This window comes from Mustela erminea, chromosome 5 (assembly GCF_009829155.1).
Source record: "Mustela erminea isolate mMusErm1 chromosome 5, mMusErm1.Pri, whole genome shotgun sequence".
Lineage (NCBI taxonomy): Eukaryota > Metazoa > Chordata > Mammalia > Carnivora > Mustelidae > Mustela > Mustela erminea.
In genome coordinates this window covers 14,310,786-14,333,054 of record NC_045618.1, presented here as the reverse complement: position 1 = coordinate 14,333,054, position 22,269 = coordinate 14,310,786, and positions in this window count along the sequence as shown.

Sequence of the window (22,269 nt, the reverse complement as noted above, 5' to 3'; positions counted from 1 at the left end):
ATGTAGAACAAATAATAATATAAAAATTATAATTTATCATATTATAATTATGTAATTTGTTAAAATTCTGTGAAACTATAACCTCAAGAACTTAATATTTTTGCTTTGTTTATCCCTTTGGGCTCATCCTTTCATTTTAGACATGCTAAGGGCTGGACCTTGTGTCGTAGCTTATTTTCCTCAAATCAACATCATAAGAATGATACAGTATTTATGAAAATACTTGTTCTCTTTTCTCTTTTACCATGCAAGCCTTTGAAGACAGGATATTCTTTATGCTCTTTTAATAACAAATATGGTTTAAAAAAGTGTATACCAGTGTATAGCTCATAGGAAATACTAATAATTTATTTACCAAATGTTTTGATAAAAGAATAGAAAAGGTGAGATTTTGTCCTAGAATTGAAAGCCAAATAGTGAGGGAAAGCAGGACAGGAGGAATGGGGTGCAAAGTCATGGTAGAATGAAAAGCCAGTCATGGGTGGAGAGGGATAACCAGTTCCTTCTTGAAGGTTTCCACGTGGTTAACTGGCTTAGTGGGGTTGGGGGAAAGTGTAGGGTCGCCAAATTCTGGAGGGCAATAGATGGCCATTGTGGCATTTCTAGCAAGGAAATTGCATGATATGATGATCTGTGTGTTGGAAAAATAGCTTTGGCAGCAGCATGGCAGATTAGGACCTGGGGAAGCTGGACGATGAGGGTTTTATCTGAGGCAGAGGCCAAGGGGATGGAGGCAAGGGCCAGAGTTGAGCCATGTTGACTTAGTATATCAAAATCAATAGATTTTGATGAACTGCAATTCCTGTCTTTCAGTAAGAAAAAAAAGTACTCTGTTATTCCTGGTCTTTCGAAAGAAAACACACCTAGGCTGTGTGGGGTTTTTGAAATCTAGTGGGGACATATTTCAAGGATAAAGGACATCGTGGCTCTGTGGAGATTTTGGGTCCTCCCACCCTGACCCCCACTTCCTCCACCCCCTCTTCCAGCTGAAAATTTTTTCTCATTTCGAAGGAATCTCAGATTTTACTGAGTCAGGGCTGGCAGAGAACTCTCTGTTGCCTGACTGCTCAATTAAAATAACAACTTCCCAAATCCATACAGTGAGTTCATAACACAGAAATGGAAAAAAAAAAGAAAGAAAGAAAGAAAGAAATCCCAAGAGGATTGGTAGAAACTCGTATTACTGGACTTATTAAAAAGAGGACCATACAATTCCTTCGCTGTATCCTGCAGGGACCAAGCCAGAGCTGAAGGAGGAGCGCACACGGGGCTTTTTGATGTAGAACGATACCTGACAGAGAGGCATGGAGACATTTCAGAGGAAAGCTGATTATAACCATTCTGCTATCCACTTGAACACTGCTGCCTTCTCGAAAATGTGTACACACGCAGTCTGAGGTTCGGAATCCTGACTAACTCCATTATCCATGCAAATGCAGGGCTGGCTCCCCTCCTCCAGGCTCTTTCACACACCTACCAACATAGATCCTGCCCTTGAGGGATAAACCTGGCATTGGGGGCAGGGGTGGGATGGATATTTGGCTCACATCTTTCTGTGCGGGTCCACACTCCAACGTGATTAGCTGCTATAGCCTAGTTAATAATCAGCATCTTACCTCCTGTGCTCTCTGCCCCCAGGGACTCCCTCTACCTTGCCCCGAGCACAGAAAGTCCCCTTTTCCCCACTCTCCCCAAACAGCATCGTTACTGGTGTATCTGTGTGACCTAATGAGGGCTGGGCATTAGGCAGGGGACCATCAGCACCTATCACAATAGGAATCAGTCTCAGAGTATTAAGTCTTAGATCTCCCAAAGCTACCTGCCTCTGGAAGCTTCTCTAGTTTTGCTATCTCTGGAAGTGCCACTTGCTGCTTTGTTGGAGGGTTTACTCGCCCACCAGGAGTCTTTCCCTATGTCACTCTCTTGTCTCTCTCTAGTCATTCTGAAATCCAAACCCTGTTGTCAAGGGGCAGATGTCACATTGATATAATTGTACCAAACAGACAAATTCAATTGTCCTTGTTAGAATCCTCCTCTTTTACCCCTTCACAGGAGAGAGAAAGGTGAGTTGGAACTGGCAAAAATGTATCTTTTTATATTCTCCTAAGTATATAAAAGCCAAGTTCCTAGGCACCTGGGAAGAATGCTATCTTCTCCTAGAATGCCATAGATATTTCCTTCTTTTAAAAACAATGAATTCTTGGAGTGTCTGGGTGTTTCAGTCTACCAAGCATCTGTGTCTGGCTCAGGTCATGATCTCAGAGTCCTGGGATCAAGTGCTGGGTCAGGATCCCTGCTCAACCAGGAGTCTGCTTCTCCATCCCACTCCACCCCTACTCCCCCCTTCCCATGCTCTCCATGTCTCTCTCTCAAATAAATAAGTAAAATCTCCTTAAAAAATACTTCTTGATTTTAATTCTTCATTATTGATTCTTCCAACCCAGTCCTATTGGTCAAGAGAAAACAAAAAAGTCATCTCTAACCACCCCAGATGGAAAGGATAGTATTTTCTCTGGACTGTGAACTTTGGCTGAAACTTTTTGTCTCTAGAACCCACGACTTCTCTACCATTAGCTTGGGCTGTTAGTTCTTGATAAGCTAAAGCATCACTCATTCAAGTGTTTAACCACCATTGCATTCTTCATGGGACTAGCCATGATCACTCACTCATTTACCAGGTGCTCTTTTCACTTCCTCTTGGCAGAGTATAGCACCTGGATGGTAAACTGCATGCCCTTTTCCTCTGTGTTTCCCCAAGCATCTGCCAGGACCTGCAAGAAAGGCTAACTCGCTCTGGCACTGAACTTTCTAGGTCCACCTCTAAACATATTAAAATAGGGGGAAAAAATTAGGTCCACAACTGATAAAGATAAAGTTATTGTTTGTGAAGGCTGCATTTCAGCACAAAACTCAGTCTGTTTGAGCAGATAAACTGAGGACTTCACCATTCCCATTTTGTGAATTACGCTTCTATAACCTATATGCTAAATGATATTTTTATGACTTGAAGAAAACTGACGGGAAACCAAATCGAAACTTAGTGATTGGGAGAATCTGACTCATTGAGAATGAGACAGAGAAGGCATACATCGATGGTTCTCACCCTACCAGGTTAGAACAATTTGTCTATTGGTTAAATGCGGTGTCAGACTTACACAGCACTTTCTTTTAAGTCTCTCTTTAATTTTAACAATAAAAGAAATTGGAGTTTTGATCCAATATTTCCAGATATAAAAGTGCAATGTTTTCAGAAGTCATTTGATCATTTATTTTGTAGTGCATTTTTTGGATTTTCTTTGATGTCTCAGGTTGATTCTTCAAACAGAAATTCAAATTAAATTTAAATGAGACAATCTGATTTTCCAGACCTGAGAGAGTATTCACAAATATGAAAGAGACAGGGAAGCAGCAGCCCAGTTGTTCAGCTGGAAGGAGGTGGGGGGAAGAGGCTTGAGGAAAGATTAAAAAAAAGTAATATCAGCTACACTTAGAGAAAGACTCAGCGTAAAAAGCTGAGTGCAAACCCCCAGGGCACACTCCATCGAGGGCTGAAGTCTGTGCACCCAACAAAGACATTATTGCCATGAATTCTTACTACTTCCTGCTATTCTATAACCAGCTATAATTTTTCACGCTTCAAAAAAAAATATCAACTTGTTTAATTGACTCTTTCAAAGTACTAAGACATGATACTTGGACCCACAGAGTGTAAAGGAAAGTCTATGTTCCAGGCATGGTCAATTGTCTCCCTAGCTGTGATCTTAAGCAATCACTTTGTGGTAGGTTAAAGACGTCTACAAACCTTTTGTTGCCCCTCACAGTGAGATGTGGAGTTTAGCCACCCATCCCAGAAATCTACATTGGCCTTAGTGAGTTGTGGCACAAGTATGACTTCCAAGTTAGTTGTAAGAAGATTTCCTCTTCAGTCTCTTGAAACATTCTTTCTGGAAGAAGCCAATCACCATTGAAAGAAATCCAACTCTCAAAGACCACCACACTGTGAGGAAGCCAACTAGCCATGTGGGAAAACCCTATGAAGAAAGACCAATGACAGGTGACACCCGGCTGCTCCAGCCACCCCAGCCAGGCAAGAGGGCAAATAACCACCTTGGGCACAATTTTAAAAAGAACCAAAAGACCCAACTGATGGTGAGGACTCAGAAATTTGGTCCAGTCAATTCATCCCAGCCATTTCTCCCTCTTCAAGCCACTCTAGATGAGGTCATTGTCACTGGGGTCCAGAGAGGATCCTTCTCCATAAAATCTCACCCAAATTCCTGATCCACAAAATCTTGAGCATAATAAAATGTTTGTTGTTTAAAGTCACTAAGTAATAGACAAACAGGATACACAGGAAATAGATAGCCAATACATAATCAGGACACACAACCCATGGAGCCTGAGTTCCTTCTCCTCTGAAAAGTAAGGAACCTATTGCAGCAGGCACCTGCAGCTGCTCATGATGTCCTTTATTTCCCATCCACTTAAGCACATGTTTCCCAGCCAAAAAACTATAGTGGTCGGCATCCCTTATAGCTAAAGAAGTCTATGAGACTAAGTTCTGACAAAAGAGATAGATGTGAATGCAAGAGATCAAAGAGCTGGGCAATAATTTTAAAAGAGAGAGGATACAGCCTTTATTTATTTATTTTTCTCTTGCTTCTTTCTTAGAATATAGATGTGATAGCTGGAGTTCAAGCAGCCATTTTGAACCATGAGGAGATATACTAAGAATGATGGAACATCAAGATGAAAGGACACCTATGGAGCCCTCTTATTTACTGCCCTTTTGAATTCTTTTACATGAAAAGGAAATCAACTTTCATCTTGTTTCAGTCATTGATATATGGGTGAGGAGGAGTCTAGCATAAGTAAGCACACCTAATACAAATAGCTGTAACTACCTCAAGGAGTTGATGAAGTCAAAAAGAAAACAGAAAATTTATGGAAGAATGATCTGCCTCATATTCAACAAATGCCATTCCCTTCTGTCTTCTTCCCACATCCCTAATATGCTATTACCTACAATAATGGATTCTAAACTTTCTCAAACTACCTAAACTTCTGAAAACTTATTGGTATAAGTATTTGGGAAGAGAAGATGGAGCATGGTTTCATATTTGGGGGGCTTCATATTTAAGATGGAGGACCACTTAGATCAGAACCACCTCTATATGGATTAGGACTTCAAGTACAGGAAAGGGAACTGCATCTTTGAATAGCCCATATTCAAAATGCCAGTAATCCAAGAAAGGAATATGCCTCTGTAAAAGTTCAGCAGATCAGAGAAAGTTGGGTTGTATTAGGATCCATAGAACTTCCATCCGTGCATCCAGCTGCATAGCCTAGTTGGGAAATTTCCTTCCCCTGTGAAAGGTAAGACAAGAATGAGGATATTATGCTATATCAGGGACTTAGTATTTTTTATGACATTCAATCCTCACAGCAACAAACAAATTAGGTTATGATTCTCACTTCCTGATGAAGAAATGAGGCACATACAAGTCAAGTAAGTTGCCTGAGATAAGAGAGCCTGCCACATATCATTTTGCAAACCAGATCCATAAGATTCCTAAATAGGTCTTATTTCCTGCATGCCCTGATTTTAGCAATGCCTCTGTAAGAGAAAGGCCAGAGCAGCCAAAATCATGGCATCGTTGTGAACCCACCCAACAGCCTTCAGTCAAATCTTCAGGTGCCCAAAAGGCAGTCACAATCCAGAAACCGCTGAGCCTCCTTGCCATGCTTCTTTTCCATGACTGGAGATGTAGCTGCTGCAGTGATTTTCTGGGATAGACTCTGCACTGTTGGTGCTTTGACCCTGCCAACCGAGAAAGGGGGCCAGGTTTAAGACACTACCATTTGGGCAGCAACCAGAAAGGGAGAAGGAAGAAGGGGGAGGGTAATCTATCATTTCAGAGCAATGAGGGAAGTGGTTTATCCACAGACACCATCCTGATTTGTGATGAGAACAGAGTCTCTGGCACGTGTCAGTCAGCCCACAGAAAACAAAGGTTTCCCCATCTCTGCTTCAGTTCAGACTGCTCTCAGACCACGATGGGGTTCAGGGGAAGAGAGGATCTCAGCAGTTCACTGAAGCTTTGGAAATATTTCTCCCCTCCTTCCGCCCTTTACCGTTCTCTATCTCCCCCTTAGAGCAAATCCGTCTTTCTTTTCTGGACTCTCACACACACTTGGAGGCTAATTTGTCCCTCCTTCAGCCTCACCTTCCAACTTTCTAACCTTTTTGCACAATTGTTTTCATTGCGAACATTCTAAAATGCAAATGCAAATAGGTCTCTCTTCTGCTTAATAACCTGCTCAGCAATCAGGCTCCAAATGAAGGTCAGCGTGACATTTATGATCTGTCCCCGATTCTCATTGCTAGCTCTTCTCCTTGAACGGTGTTCTGTTCCCATCGCTCAGGGCTGCACCACTTTCTCCAAGAACAGGAGGGCTTTGCACTAGCCCTTTTATTACAAGGTCCTTTCCCCACCCTCCAGCACATTCCTAGTCCTTTCTTGTCCTTCTGAGAATGCGGTCTTTCTGTGGCATCTCCCTCACCTCTCCTAGCAGAGTTTCTGCCCTCTTCTCTCCTCCAGACTCTCTATGGGTCCTTTAGTAGAGCACGTGTCCCTTGGTGGAGTCATACAGATTTGTCTGGGTTCTTCACTCTCCACTCCAAGCTTATGAGTCTTGAAGGTCTCAATGTCTAGCACAATGTTGCTGCAATAAAATGGGTGCTTAGTAAATTTTTCTTAATAAGTAAGTGAATTCGAAAGCATTTGGGCTGCTAGATAAAAGATAAAACAGATATATCACTTACTTATGGGATTTCTTGCCCGTCTGCCTACTTGTAGTAATTGCTATATATTTACTATCTAATAGTTGGGAGTAAATACACATTATATCATTTCACCAAACAACACAGCTAAATCAGGTCAGTTTAATGCAATCTATACATGACAAATTTGCAAAATGCCTCTCTCTATAAACCTAATTTGAGACAACCACTGGCATAAACTTAATGAAGGTTGAAAATAAAAAGAACTTCAAAGTGGCCTGGTTTTCCCCATAGGGGAAGTTATGGAATTGCATGCAATAATCGCTATATTCTTCTAAGTGATGAAGTTGAGCATCTTGAGAATTGTAGTAGAAAAAAATTGAGAAAGGCAGAAACACAGTGAGGAAGAATGTGTAATCCTGAGTTTGTGTGGCAAGTTTACACCAGCTGTGGCTATGCTGGTCCACTACTGGCTCCAGAAGCCATGTTATCTTAATGAGACCTTAAATAACATCCTTAACTGCACCTAAATCACATGGTGGCAACCCTAAGAAAAAAATATTCAAGTATTTCCATTCAATTCTAATTGCACACACATTAAAATGTACGTCCCCTTCCTAATGCTACCAGTATGACACAATAAAATAACATCTATTTTTTTAATTTTTTATTTTTTATAAACATATATTTTTATCCCCAGGGGTACAGGTCTGTGAATCGCCAGGTTTACACACTTCACAGCACTCACCAAAGCACATACCCTCCCCAATGTCCATAACCCCAACCCCCTTCTCCCAACCCCCCTCCCCCCAGCAACCCTCAGTTTGTTTTGTGAGATTAAGAGTCATTTATGGTTTGTCTCCCTCCCAATCCCATCTTGTTTCATTGATTCTTCTCCTACCCACTTTGGCCCCTATGTTGCATCACCACTTCCTCATATCAGGGAGATCATATGATAGTTGTCTTTCTCTGCTTGACTTATTTCACTAAGCATGATACGCTCTAGTTCCATCCATGTTGTCGCAAATGGCAAGATTTCATTTCTTTTGATGGCTGCATAGTATTCCATTGTGTATATATACCACATCTTCTTGATCCATTCATCTGTTGATGGACATCTAGGTTCTTTCCATAGTTTGGCTATTGTGGACATTGCTGCTATAAACATTCGGGTGCACGTGCCCCTTTGGATCACTATGTTTGTATCTTTAGGGTAAATACCCAGTAGTGCAATTGCTAGGTCATAGGGTAGTTCTATTTTCAACATTTTGAGGAACCTCCATGCTGTTTTCCAGAGTGGTTGCACCAGCTTGCATTCCCACCAACAGTGTAGGAGGGTTCCCCTTTCTCCACATCCTCGCCAGCATCTGTCCTATCCTGACTTGTTGATTTTAGCCATTCTGACTGGTGTGAGGTGATATCTCATTGTGGTTTTGATTTGTATTTCCCTGATGCCGAGTGATATGGAGCACTTTTTCATGTGTCTGTTGGCCATCTGGATGTCTTCTTTGCAGAAATGTCTGTTCATGTCCTCTGCCCATTTCTTGATTGGATTATTTGTTCTTTGGGTGTTGAGTTTGCTAAGTTCTTTATAGATTTTGGACACTAGTCCTTTATCTGATATGTTGTTTGCAAATATCTTCTCCCATTCTGTCAGTTGTCTTTTGATTTTGTTAACTGTTTCCTTTGCTGTGCAAAAGCTTTTGATCTTGATGAAATCCCAATAGTTCATTTTTGCCCTTGCTTCCCTTGCCTTTGGTGATGTTCCTAGGAAGATGTTGCTGCGGCTGAGGTTGAAGATGTTGCTGCCTGTGTTCTCCTCAAGGATTTTGATGGATTCCTTTCGCACATTGAGGTCCTTCATCCATTTTGAGTCTATTCAAAGAAATGGAACAAATAATTCTAGAATTCATATGGAACCAGAAAAGACCTCGAATAGCCAAAGGGATATTGAAAAAGAAAGCCAAAGTTGGTGGCATCACAATTCCAGACTTCAAGCTCTATTACAAAACTGTCATCATCAAGACAGCATGGTACTGGTACAAAAACAGACACATAGATCAATGGAACAGAATAGAGAGCCCAGAAATAGACCCTCAACTCTATGGTCAACTAATCTTTGACAAAGCAGGAAAGAATGTCCAATGGAAAAAAGACAGCCTCTTCAATAAATGGTGTTGGGAAAATTGGACAGCCTCATGCAGAAAAATGAAATTGGACCATTTCCTTACACCACACACGAAAATAATACCTATTTCTATAAAAAAATCCATACTGCATAAGAAATGTAAAATATAACAACTATGTCAATTTGGGTTTCCCCCTCCTGTATTGTATAGACGATTAAAAATTCCAAAGAAGACCTATAGAAAGTACATGAGAGTTTATTACTCTAACTTGACTCTCTAGGCAATGTATAGACATCCTCCTATTTCTGTAGAGCTACTGGGAAGACAAACAAACAAACAAACAAAAACTCATTTTGAAAAAAAAAAAATCCTATTAGGCCTCACCTTTACAAAATTGCTCTAACTACCATTTTGTAGTTTAATTCTATCAGTCTCTTCTGGAACTACAAGAGTTGGGATATTGTCAAGAACTGTCCTTTTGCGGATTGCGTTGAAGCCCACCTCGCCAGCCCACACCTCCTCCAGGAGCACCTGTGAGGCTCACTCCGTCATCCCACAGACAGGAAGTGGAAGCATTGAATAAGTACCCTGTGTGATGGTGAAGCCCAGTTTCAAACGCAGGAAGGCTTGGCTTTAAACCAAGCTCCACTCATGACTCCAAGTATGACACCAGCTTAGCACGTGTCTCCCGGGTCATCCCACATTCAGCAAACTCATAGGTTTCTGGCTGTGGGTGGGGCCTTGTTCCAGAAGAGACACAGCTCTGAGCATGACATGACGGTCTTGTCCTTCATGGAGACTTTCCTTGGCAGGCAGACAGCATTTGGTACTACCAAGTCTCCTCCTCCATTCCAGGAGGGCGTCTCACCATGCTCAGCCCAACTTCACTCTCAGCCAACCAGGGAGGGCAGAAGGTGCCATATCTGGGCCACTCTGTGCTGCCACCTGAGATTGGATGCTCAGAAAGACTGGAGAACAGAGTAATGACACCAAATGGAAATGGGATGTGATGGGGCTCCTGATCCACCCGGGATGCTGTCCTCATCAGTGGCATGTTCTTATGAAGGAAGGACAAAATCCAAAGGAAACATCCTTTTCCCAGGACTATTCTAGAAAACGTGGCATATCAATTCCACCTGTACAAACTGCCAACATTTTTGAGCTCCTTCAAGGCCATCCAAGCCCAGTAGCACCTCTTCTTGGAAACCCTCCTAGATGTGCAAGCCACACAGTGGCTGCACATCTATCTTCTCTGATCCTGAAATACTTTGTCCCATGACTGCCCAGAATCAAGTTAGTTGGATATATAGCACCTGTGTGTTTCTTGGACACACTCCTATCCAAGCCTATCCTAGAATATGACTGTTTACTACCACAGCTCTGACTGCCATGTTACCTCCTTCCAGAGCTCCAGACTGTCACAGGTATGGAGAATAAGGTAGGGCCCTGAGCAGCAATTCTGTCCAATTCTTACCAGTTCAGGGAGTGGTGTGTGAAGCTGGAGGGCCTTGTTTCTCCACTGTTAACATATTTTATGGCTTGTGCATGTCTTTCATCCTACCCTCCAAGACCCAGGTGGTGGGAAATGGCCACCTCCCTTCCTTCAGTGGTCACTAGGTATAGCTAGCCTGGTTGGATACTCTGAAATCTTTATACCCTACATTCAATGTTCAGAGCCTTTGTGAAGGGAAAAAAGGACAAATTCACTGGCTCTCTGAGTGACCATTTTCTTCTTTTTGCCACTGGCCATTTCCTCTCCCCTCTTCTTTGCGATTCCAGCAAAGAATCTTTCCCAGTGAGTCCACTGGCTCCCAGGGACTTTCTTATCATTTCATCCCTTCTCTGGGAGGGACGACTTGCTGCCTTGTCAGACTGTATACATTAGATCTCTTAGAGTAAAGGCAAAACTCCCTCAGGGTCATCAAGGCTCCATGAGACCTGGGCATCTTCTGTCTTCTGACCTCAGCTCCTGCTACACTCCCTGGATCACTCCACTCTGGCAGAACCAGACTTCATGCTGAACTTGAACACATCAGACACACCCTCCCCTCTGTGAACTTACACTTGCTGTTCGCTTTTGGTGAAAAGTTCTTCCTCTAGGGTCTTCTCCCAAATGTCCTATTCTCAAGAAGACCTTTGCTGACCACCTGATTTAAAATTGAGCCCCTCCTGCTCCGACTCCAGTGATCTCCCTTTCTTGCTTTAGTTTTCTCCACTAAAAGTATCACCATTAGGGGCGCCTGTTGGTTAAATGTTGGCCTTCAGGTCAGGTCATGATCCCAGGGTGCTAGGATCAAGTCTCACCTCAGGCTCACTGCCTGGTAGAGAGCCTGCTTCTCCCTCTGCCTCTTCCCCTGCTTTCTGTCTCTCTCTCTCTCTCTCTCTCTCTCTCTTTCTCTCTCTCTCTCTTTCTCTGCTAAATAAAAAATAAAAATCTTTAAAAATATATCATTATTAAACATTTCACTTTTGCTTTTTAAATCTGTGTCCCTGACTAGAAGGGAAGCTTCATGAGCACAGATATTTCTCGGTCCACTGCTATACCACTGTCTGGCTTATGGTAGATACTCAACAGAGGCTTGTTGGATGGATGGATGGATGGATGGATGGATGGATGGATGGATAAATATAACTGTTTATTCCTACTCTCAACTAACATAATGAAAGTAGTACAGAACATCTGAAATTTGTCCATGATTGATTGCCATTGTCATGTCAATCATCTCAGATGTCTATCAGCTTGTAAATTACATTTCTGCTCCAAAATTCCAGCCCACTTGAAAACCTTTGTCCAGGTTTGCTTCTTTCACTTATTCCTCGAACTCCCTGTCTACTCCCTTTTCCAGGACATCCAGAGTTCCTCTAACAGTGGATGCTCTTTAAACAAGAAGATCACAGCAGTCTGCATTTTACGTAAACACCCCGTTCCTATTAAACCAGTCCAAGGACTAAACTAATCACTACCAAAACACCCATTAAGAGTGTGGTCTTCTTCAAATGGGTTTTATAATCAGTGGCAGTCTTCTGGGGCATGGGGTGGTGGGGAGTTAGATTGCCAAGGTTTCAGCAGAGAAGCTGCCCACTACATTTGGTTTCAGAAAGGTTAAAAGCAATCCCCTTCCCAAACACAATGGATACCAAAAGCATGAGAATGGAAATAAGTCAAACACAAAAGTAATAGTAGGTCCTATAAAATGTGACGTGTTTTCAGACTTTTAAGGTCAATTTCAACCTCTATACGACTAATTATTTCATCCTGAGCATTGAGCCTGTCACTGTGACTGCTGCCACCTGGGGCATAGTAAAATCTAGATATTGGCGTTCCCCAGTATAAATAGTAGAAATAATAGTTCAAAACTTCATAAATTAGTCATGATTTTATCACAGAAACTCCAACAATGTGCATTAGTTATTATATATTTGGTAATCATTATTTATTATTTTATTACCTAGCTCATATTATTTGTATTCAGTATTGTGTTGGCTTATTATTATATATAATAAAAATATATATTATATTATATATAACATGTAATATATATAATATAATACAGTATATATTATTATATCTATCATTTACTACTATGTGATTATTTTATAATCAAAGGATAACTAATCATACCAGCCAACACCTATGTGTCATTTGTTGTTCAGACAGTTGTATCTATTAACTTATTCTATTCAGTCCTCTCCACAACCTTATCACTGTTTTGCAGATAAGGGAAACTAAGTTTCAGGTTAAGTGATTTGCCTTAAGGACTCACAGCTCCTAAGTGACAGAGCTGGGTTGCAATGCCAGGTAGTGGGGCTCAACTGTCCATGTTCTTGATGACCATCATACTCAAAAAATAGTAGTAAATGCATGTAAGCATCAATTAATTATTCAGTAGGTATTACTTTTTGCTTAAGAATCCTTAAGAAAATTTGCACTTAGAGAAACCATTTTATAAAATGAAACAATATCCAAGAAGTTCTCCTGTTCCTATTCAACGTTATCTGTAATCAATCTCTCTTTAATAGCACTTGGATGATTTCATCTTCCTAGCTTAATTTCTTTGCATTTTTCAGAGAACACATTGACTCTAGCTAAGGCAATCTCCCACCAACTTACTCTATCTTCTTCCCTAATAATGATGATGATGTGTATTATTCTAATAAAGGAAACATTTATTGAATCACACAGCTATTTGGTGAATCCCTTTATTAATGGTCAACCAGAGCCCAAGGAGGGAGATGCAGCCTCTTTACAGTTTATGGATGGTCGGAATCTGAGGCTTTTAGAGTTCAGAACAACTTGCCTGAGATCATCTGGCTCAGAAGTGGCAGAACTATGAGCTAAGATCTGAACCCATCCTCTCTCTTGACTCAGAGGGGCAAGGCTCTCACCCTTACACCACATGAGAATCACCCACATGGATTTCAGAAAGGCAAATGCCAGGTGCAGAGCGGGGTTGTGCAAGAGAGACATGGCACTGGTTCTGCTCACAGCCTTTCTGGCTCCTGACCTCTCTGTGACTTGAAATGAGGCTCAGGCTTCTCTGGAATTCACTGTGCTCTGTGGTTAATGAGGCCAACAGCCTATGAGTTCCAATCCTCGTTTGCATCTCCCCTTCTGGGTTTTTCTTGATGTCAGCTCCCACTCTCTAGACCTCCCTCCCAACTCACTTAGAACACCTTCAGCCATGGGCTTTCCTTGACTCCAACTTCCCACTGTCCTTCTCCAACACACTGACACTGAACATGTTTCCTTACCCTGCATTCCACCAATGCATAAAGGGCGCAGGAGAAAAGCTCCATTATTTTGCAATGATTCAAATACGGCTTCCTGATTTTCTTCAGTTCTTTTCATCCATGTGTCTTTTCTTCCAAACTTATTAGTAAATTCTTCCACGAGTGATACACAGCCTTTTCCTTATTATAACCCCAGAAGTCGCAATGAAGGTATCAATCAATATAATTGCATATTGATTAAGGAAGGACTCCTGCCTACTCTTCATTTTTTCTCCTACATTGAGCTGAGTTATATCCCAGTTTCCATCAAAGAAGAGCCAACACACTAATGTTTGTTAAAATGTACTGATTTCTAAAAGCATGCTGGGAAAATGATGCCAACTATCAATTTCTGTTCCTCAAAGGTTTCTGGACAGGTTTCCAAACTCTGTATCTGAGATTCCAAATATTTTCAAGGATTTGCTTTGCCAGGTGGAAGGTCTGGACCTGAAACGCATCTGTGAATTTGTTTCTTAGTGCTGTCCCTTTCAAGGTCAAAGCGAATACAGGGCTGAGGCTGGGGGTGGAGGTAGGGGAGGGGGATGGGAAAAAAAGAAGAACATGTCCTCAACATTCAGATTTGAGATACATTATGTGCAGCAGGATCTGGGAGGTAGCGACTCCCTGCCAGCTGGGATTTGGGATTCCAGAGGAAACAGCTGTTTAGAGATTATAGGAACAAAGGAAGTTTGAGTCCGGAAGGAGTGCAGGAAGTCGCTTTAGTTCCTCTGAGTGTCTGTTGTTAGTGCTCTTCATACCAGGCCTGTGAGGCCTTCACTCGATGTTCCCAGAGACAAATTAATGTGAAGACAAAAACAAAAAAATAAAACAACAAGCACATTTTTATTGGGTTCGTCCTTTGGCTCGGTTTAAAAGAGGGCTTACTGATTTTGCAAGCTCAACTCCTAAGGCTTCCACCTCATGGAATTATGCCTCCCCACCCCCATCCTGGTAGCAGGCCACGAAGAAGTGTTTTCAAAAGAGCTCCCCACTGTGGGAATGAATTTTTGTTCATGAAAGATCCTGCGTTTTAAACTCTCTGCCTCCCACATACTGCTTGAGATTTCTCCTACACAAATGTCTCTCCCTTCCTTGTGCTTGCCTTCTCACCCTCTTTCTTAATATAATAAAGAATTCTTTTAAAATATCAAGTAATTAAAGCTCTTCATGGGTGAGCTCACCCATTGAGAGGAATCCTCTATGTATGAAAAGGTGTCTCCATAATATTCTAAATCTGTTTGAAAAAAAGCACACCCACAACATATTATTTTTCTGATTTTTGGCAGTAAGAGAACTAATTTTGTTCCAACACAATATGCATGCATTTTCTTTTCCCTTAGTGGCTTTATATATCCCAGCTACACTTGGGGGGAAATTTCCATTGACCAGAACAAGTCAGAGCAAGATTAAATAGCTACTTACGTTTAAATGTATTTATTATATTCAATTGTAATTTGGTTTCCCTGATAAATAGAGTGAGAAATCAGAACTAGGGGAAGTGAGAGGAGACAATGATAGGAAACAGAAGGAGGTACCTTTCTTTTTTCTTTTTCTTTTCATTCTATCTTTCCTTTTTTTTTTTTTTTTTTTTTTTTTTTTTATTGTCTCCCTGTTACTTGGAGTGGGGGAAAAAAAAACCAAGCTAGACAACACACTCAAGTCCATGTCTGCTAATCGGACTGTGATGTGTTTGACTTTAATTTGTGCAACCAGCCCCCTCTCAGGACTTGTGCAAATGCCATGTCCTTTTAACATCAGCAGCCACTGGCCTCATTCTCATCCTCTGAAACATGCTCCCTGGAACAATCTCATGACCGGCCAGAACAGGGATACAGCCCTGAATTCAGAAAAAGCAAATTGTGCTTGGGTCAGAATACCTGGGTAATTTTACTTTCAGGGAGGTGCTTTTTTTTTTTTTTCTTTTAAGTGTACCAGAATTCATTGCTTATGTACCACACCCAGTGCTCCATGCAATACGTGCCCTCCTTAATACCCATCACCAGGCTCATCCAACTTCCCACCCCCCTGCCCCTTCAAAACCCTCAGATTGTTTCTCAAAGTCCACAGACTTTCATAGTTCGTTTTCTCCTCCAATTTCCCTCAACTCCCTTCTCCTCTCCATCTCCCCATGTCCTCCGTGTTATTCCTTATACTCCACAAATAAGTGAAACCATATGATAATTGACTCTCTCTGCTTCACTTATTTCACTCAGCATAATCTCTTCCAGTCCCGTCCCTGTTGCTACAAAAGTTGGGTATTCATCCTTTCTGATGGAGGCATAATACTACATAGTGTATGTGGACCACATCTTCTTCACCTTCTGGGGTAGGGGCTTCCATGTAATTGGAGGTTCTGTTTGAGAAACAACTGAGGAGAAAAGCAACAGACTGGATCAAATGTTCCCATTACAGGAGTGAGTGAATACCAGTCTCCTGGGCAACTTGGGAATGGTGACAAGACCCATTCTTGCACTACCCTCACTGCAAAGAAAGCCAGGCAGCTATTCAAATTAGTTCCTCAACTACCATCTTGAGAATGATGAATGCAGGACATTTGGTTTGGAGCTGTCCATGACAGAGCCCCAGAACAGAAGTTCCTATTGGCTTCCCAGCACTGATCAGAAGTCAAGAGCACACACATTGGGGCACCTGGGTGGCTCAGTGGGTTAAAGCCTCTGCCTTCGGCTCAGGTCATGATCCCAGGGTCCTGGGATGGAGCCCCACATTGGGCTCTCTGCTCAGCGGGGAGCCTGCTTCCTCCTCTGTCTCTCTCTGCCTGCCTCTCTGCCTGCTTGTGATCTCTGTCTGTCAAATAAATTTAAAAAAAAAAAAATTCTTTAAATAAAAAAAAAACAAAAAGAACACACACATTCAGAAAGCTATCTCATTTCTCACAGGTGGATTTGACTCTACTCCCCTCTTCTATTAAGTGTCATTTCTTTTAGAGGCAAGGCTGACCATATTAGCTAATGACTGTTAACTCTGTTGTTGCCGCAAGGTCAACAAGCAGATGTGCTTCCTGACCTGTCTTTGCATGAAAACCAAAATGATAATAATGATAATAATAAATGCAGAACTCTAGATGCCGTGTGGTCCAACCACGACATCACACAGAGAAAGAAACAGAGCCATGGAAAATTGAGTGCCTGGTCAGGCTCTCAGCCCTGGGTGGCAGTGCCAGGCAGGACCCACATGACCCAGGAGCCTTTGCTATGGCTCAGGTGCCTTTCTCGATCAATTTTATGCATGTAGGTTCTCCTAGATGAGACCTTTCTCGATCAATTTTATGCATGTAGGTTCTCCTAGATGAGACCAAATCTAACACCGTGATCCAGGGAGACAGATGAAGGTGGGCAGGAGAGAGTAGACGGAAAAGGGAAGAGAGTCAGGAGAGCTGCCGGGAGACCTGTGTAAGACAGCCTGAGCAGAAGGATGAGAGAGAGAAATATTTGCACTTAGGTTATCTACTCTTTTTGTACAAAACTACATTTTCAGGTTTTCTTTTTTTTTTCCCCCCCCCTTTCCTTGGATAGCAATAATAAGTTGTGTCAAGATGACTATTCAAAGGATAATGTGATTTCAATGAAAAAAGTGGGAGAATAAACTATTATTTGGACAGTCATTTGATCAGGTTGTCTTTCCTTGTCACATTTTAAATGACTTATAAAGTTATATGTGGGTGTCTATTGAAGGTTACTTAACATATTTTAAAGCCCTTTCTTTCTTATTCCTTTACATCTCCAGTATATCACAATTTGTGGGATTTTGTTTTTCCACTTTCAGTTTGGTTTCGATCTACTCATAGACCTGTCAAGCTAATTTAAAGATCCAGTGTTACTTGCTCTGGACATTAGCCATCTTAAAAAATTTGTTTTCTTTTTTTCTTTCTTTTTTCTTTTTAAATTTTGGGTCAAGTAGCCCATGCCATGTGTCATTGCACTTAACTCTGTATTCCTTAAAATACTTTCCTTGGAGCATTAGACCAGTAAGGGTAATCTCAGATAAAGAGATACATAGTTTAAACAAAGTGGAGAAACAAGAACAAGTACACCTTCCACTGAGAAATTGCACGCTATTTTGCATATTCAAGGTTCTGGGAATTTCTACATTAAGTACAACTCTTTGACTACATTTCCTTCAGTTTCAGTCCAACTTATTGTTGCCAGGATCTCCTTTTCCCCCTAAAATGTACTAACATTCTTTGGGATCCATGTTCCACAAGAAGCACGTTGGGAAATTTTGGTTTAGCTAATATATATACAAATTCAGTTGTATAACTATGATCCACTGCTCTACTCCAAACGAGCAAAAATAATACGGGGGGCATCTGGGTGGCTCAGTCAGTTAAGCACCTGCCTTCAGCTCAGTCATGATCCCGGGATCCTGGGATCAAGTCCTGTGTTGGGCTTCCTGCATTGGGGTGTCTGCTTCTCCTTCTGCTCCTCCCCCTGCTTATGTTAACTCTCAAACTCTCTCTCCCCCAACTTCTGTCAGACAAATAAATAAGTTTTTTAAGAAAATAATGTGAAAAATAAACACACTACGGGCCAGTGTTCTGAACAACAACATGCCTTTTTTGACTATATGAACATGAGAAAATTCTAGCTTTAAACCTAGGTTCTTAGAAAACTTTGCCTTAAAAACAATTTGGAGCAGAGTGAAACTGACATAATTTAGTGACAGTTCTCAACACCCATCACATGTACCTCTGCAGCTCCTAACACATGCTTTGTAATCATAATCCCAGAACACTCCTGGACTCACGCAAGTTCTGCTACAGTGGATTTCAAATAGCTGCTGGAAGAGTCATTTATAATCACTGTACCTGGAGTTCGGTATCTGGGATCCTTGTACTGATTAGACAGGTCAAGTAATAAGGTTGTGTCTATGAGCTAGGCACAGTAAGGTCTTGGAACGGCAAGGGGATTGTTTCTCTTTTATCTTTTATTAAAGGGGATCAGGTGTTTGCCCATACGAATTACACTCCAAGCAATGTGCAGTTCTATTCTGGAATATGCCCATAAACTAGAAATATGTCTGTTTAAATAAACATAAAATCATAAATATCCTACAGCCAAATAAGACAGTGGCATTTAGGAGAAAAGGCGGGCAAAATCCACTTACTTTTTCCTCTTCCTGAATGAATGACTCAACTTTGAGACTATAGAGATTTTCCCAAGAACAAAGAACCAATAATCTCAAGATGCTGATGTTTATTTATCACTCGGTACAGTTTCTAATTTGCATCCTGTGAAAAAGCACGTGAAAGCGGGGTTTTGTTTTCTTTTTCAAAACCCTCTAAATATTGTCCCTGAAGTGACACCATTTTATTAACGAACTCGGGCCAGCATCCTTGCTTGGAATAATGCATATTCTTTACTTCGAAGTGTTCAGCTGTACTCCCGGTTTCTCCAAGTAGGATTGCTAGGGAATTATGAGTTGCACCAGCCTTGCTGTTCTTGTATCTACTTATTTTGAAACCTTTCATTTGTAGCGACAGCTGCAAGGTGTCCCTTCAAGGATTTTGCTTTTTTGATTTATACTTTTATACACTCAAATCTCAATTGAGATATCCGAGCTTCATTCCATTTTCTGACCTTACGCTATCAAGCCGGAGTGACCCCCAATCTCTTAGGACTGGGCTACATTCCAAACCAGGTTACGGAAGGACAAGGGCAGAGAATCAAAGCCACACATCACCCCAGCCCCAAGGAGACACTTCACGTAAAGCCGAGTGAAGGCCAGCCAATCCGCAGACCTGATCTATTGGCTCACGTGAGAATTCTCTCTTCTCCACCCTTTGAACTTTTGACATTATTTTTGAGTGTGTGTGAGTCCTGTTTATACGAAATACAAAAGCCAGACAGATGCTCAGTTTGGCATGGAAATTGGCTTCATGGAAATAAATGTTCTTTCTTTTTCCTATTTTTTTTTTTTCCTGGTGAGGATGCGCACTGCTGACAGGCACTGTAGCTGCGGACATATGAGTGAATATTCCCTGCATCTGTTTCTGGTTATTGTTCTCCTCATGACACACCTGTCATCGTGCCCACGCAGTGAGGCGTGTCAGATAATAAAAACCCCTCCGAGCCCGGCCAAATGGACGCGGTAGTCAATAAGGCAGTGTGCTAATGTACCTGGGAATCAACTGAGCACTCGAGGGCGCCCCCCCACCCCCGCCTCAAGCCCCTATTTGGGGAGGATTGTTTTCACTTAGAAAGATGCTATCTTGGGATGGAGAGGAAAATGGACTGGACCGGCATTCCAACAAGAAAGACTTTTCTAAGTCTCCCTTCCCTCAGAACACCCGGCCTGATTTTTCAGGGGAGAAAATACTAACCTGGATAAATACAGATTTTAAAATACTATTCCCATTGGTCAAAGAATGTCACTTTTGACGATTGACAATATATCTTTCTTTGTTACTGAGTGTGCAAGTAGCTGTTTAGCCCTGAGTACCACGCCTGGGTATGGTAAGCATTCAATACACGAAATTTTTGTTGTCATCTCTCTAAGTCTAACAATCCCCCCAGTGACATAAACATATCATTATATCCTCGGTTCACACTTGCTCATGGGGACCAAGTGACTTGCCTCACCCCCATCACACGTCCAGTACATGGAAGGATTGGCACCTCTCCCCTTCTAATGGGAACCAGCAGTGGCATCTTTGCCCTACGGAGGGCCAGGGAGGAGCACAAATCTTTGTATTGTAAACCAGATTCATGGGAGGTTTATGGCAGGCTAATAAACCACTAAATGACCCCTACCAGTTGTTTAAATAACAACTTAAGTTTTGGTCCAGGCTATTTCTAAACCCCAATTTATGTCCTATTGGAGAGCTACCCTCCTCAGTGAATGAGACCAAGATTGAGAACAAAGGAAAATAGCATCCTCTCTCTTTTCAATAGTGCCTTGTAAATGTTGTAAGTGTCAGATGAATTGTTCTATTTATAAGGTCTTTGTTTTTCCTTACTGTAAACTCTTAAGGACACTCCATTGCCCGGCACAATTCAATATGACTGGAGCTCACAGGGGTCTTGATCTCTGTACACGGTACACCACAGGAGTGATTTATAAACCACAATCCCAGAGCATCCCAGGACCGGGAGTGAATTGTGGCTTCTAAGTGAACACAAGTGCTATGAATTCCAATGTTAGACCAGCACAAGCAATGTCCCTAAACTCATTTCCTGCAAGTGAGAATGGGGATGTGGTTGGAGGGGATTCGGGGGAATGGCAAACCCCATAAGGAATGAGGTTGGTACCCAATTAGCTTCTTTTCATATTATGGGTTTAGGGAGGCCAAGTAATCCCAAGATGGCTCCAGTCATTTTCACGTTGGCAAAGAGGAACAATATCTCTTTTTAATAGTGTGAGGTCGGAGGGAAAAAGGGCAGAGGGAGGAAAGGGGAAAGCAAACCTAAGGAGGATTGTGAATGCACATAGTAATTCCCTGGACATGATCATTTTTGTAACCAAAAAAAAAAAAAAGATTAAAAAATTAATAACTTGAATGTGTGATCAATAAAAATAATTACCATCAGGCAGCACATGTTTCATAAAGCACTCCATGGCCTGAGAGTAATTTCTGACATAGATACAGGAGCAGAGCACTTGAAATGCACAATTACTAAAAATCCTTTTTTTTCAAACAAGTCTTTCCTGTTCCAATCTCAGTGTGTGTGTGTGTGTGTGTGTGTGTGTGTGTGTGTGTTTTCTTCCTGTCTTCTATGCTCAACCGTTTGGTCTAAAGACAGTCAGGGAGCTAAATATATATTAATTAGAACTCTTGGGGCTGGCATCACTGAGATACAATTATACCAAACGGATGCCATTCCGGGCTCTGATAGCTTCATTTAAATTCCTGAATAAAACATGAAATACCTTTAATGAGAAATGAATATAGCTGTCAGGAGGGAGTAGTTCTGATATTGTTACTAGTTGAGATCGAGAAGATGAAGATGTAATGTGAATACCTTCCATTTTATATAAAAATGATGGTTGTTAGAAAAGACATATCCCTCTTCTGAGACATCGTGTGTGCAACAAAGTCGAAAAATTACAGAGCCTAACAGCACCACCTCCTCCCAAGGAAGCACAGCGTCAGAGCTTCTGGGGACTCGCACACACACACTAGCTTTGTCTGCTACCAGGAGAAAGGATCACCTCCAAAAGCACCAGCCGAAGCCAACACGTATCACCCTGTAAAGCAAATCACCGTGTCCTTCCAAGAAAGAGTTGAGTATGATTTCATAGCCACGAACATATTTTGTGGAGAGCGAGAGAGATGGAGACATGGGGACTTATCTGCAATCTCCGTCCTGCTCAGACGTGGAGGGAAATGGATTCATAAAATCACTAAAATCACACTGTCAAGGAGATGAACTGCACGTGGCTTCTGGCTCCGCTGGGTCCTCTTTGATCACAGGCCCTGGGAAGTCTGAGCCTGAGCCCCAGGCTCCAGAGAAAGCCTCTTCACCTGTTGGGCTGTGGCTAGAATCTTCTTCTCTTCTTTCCAGGGGTTTCCCTTTATTCATCATGTCTTTCATAATTAAACTAGCAGCGGCTATGTTCAGGCTGCTC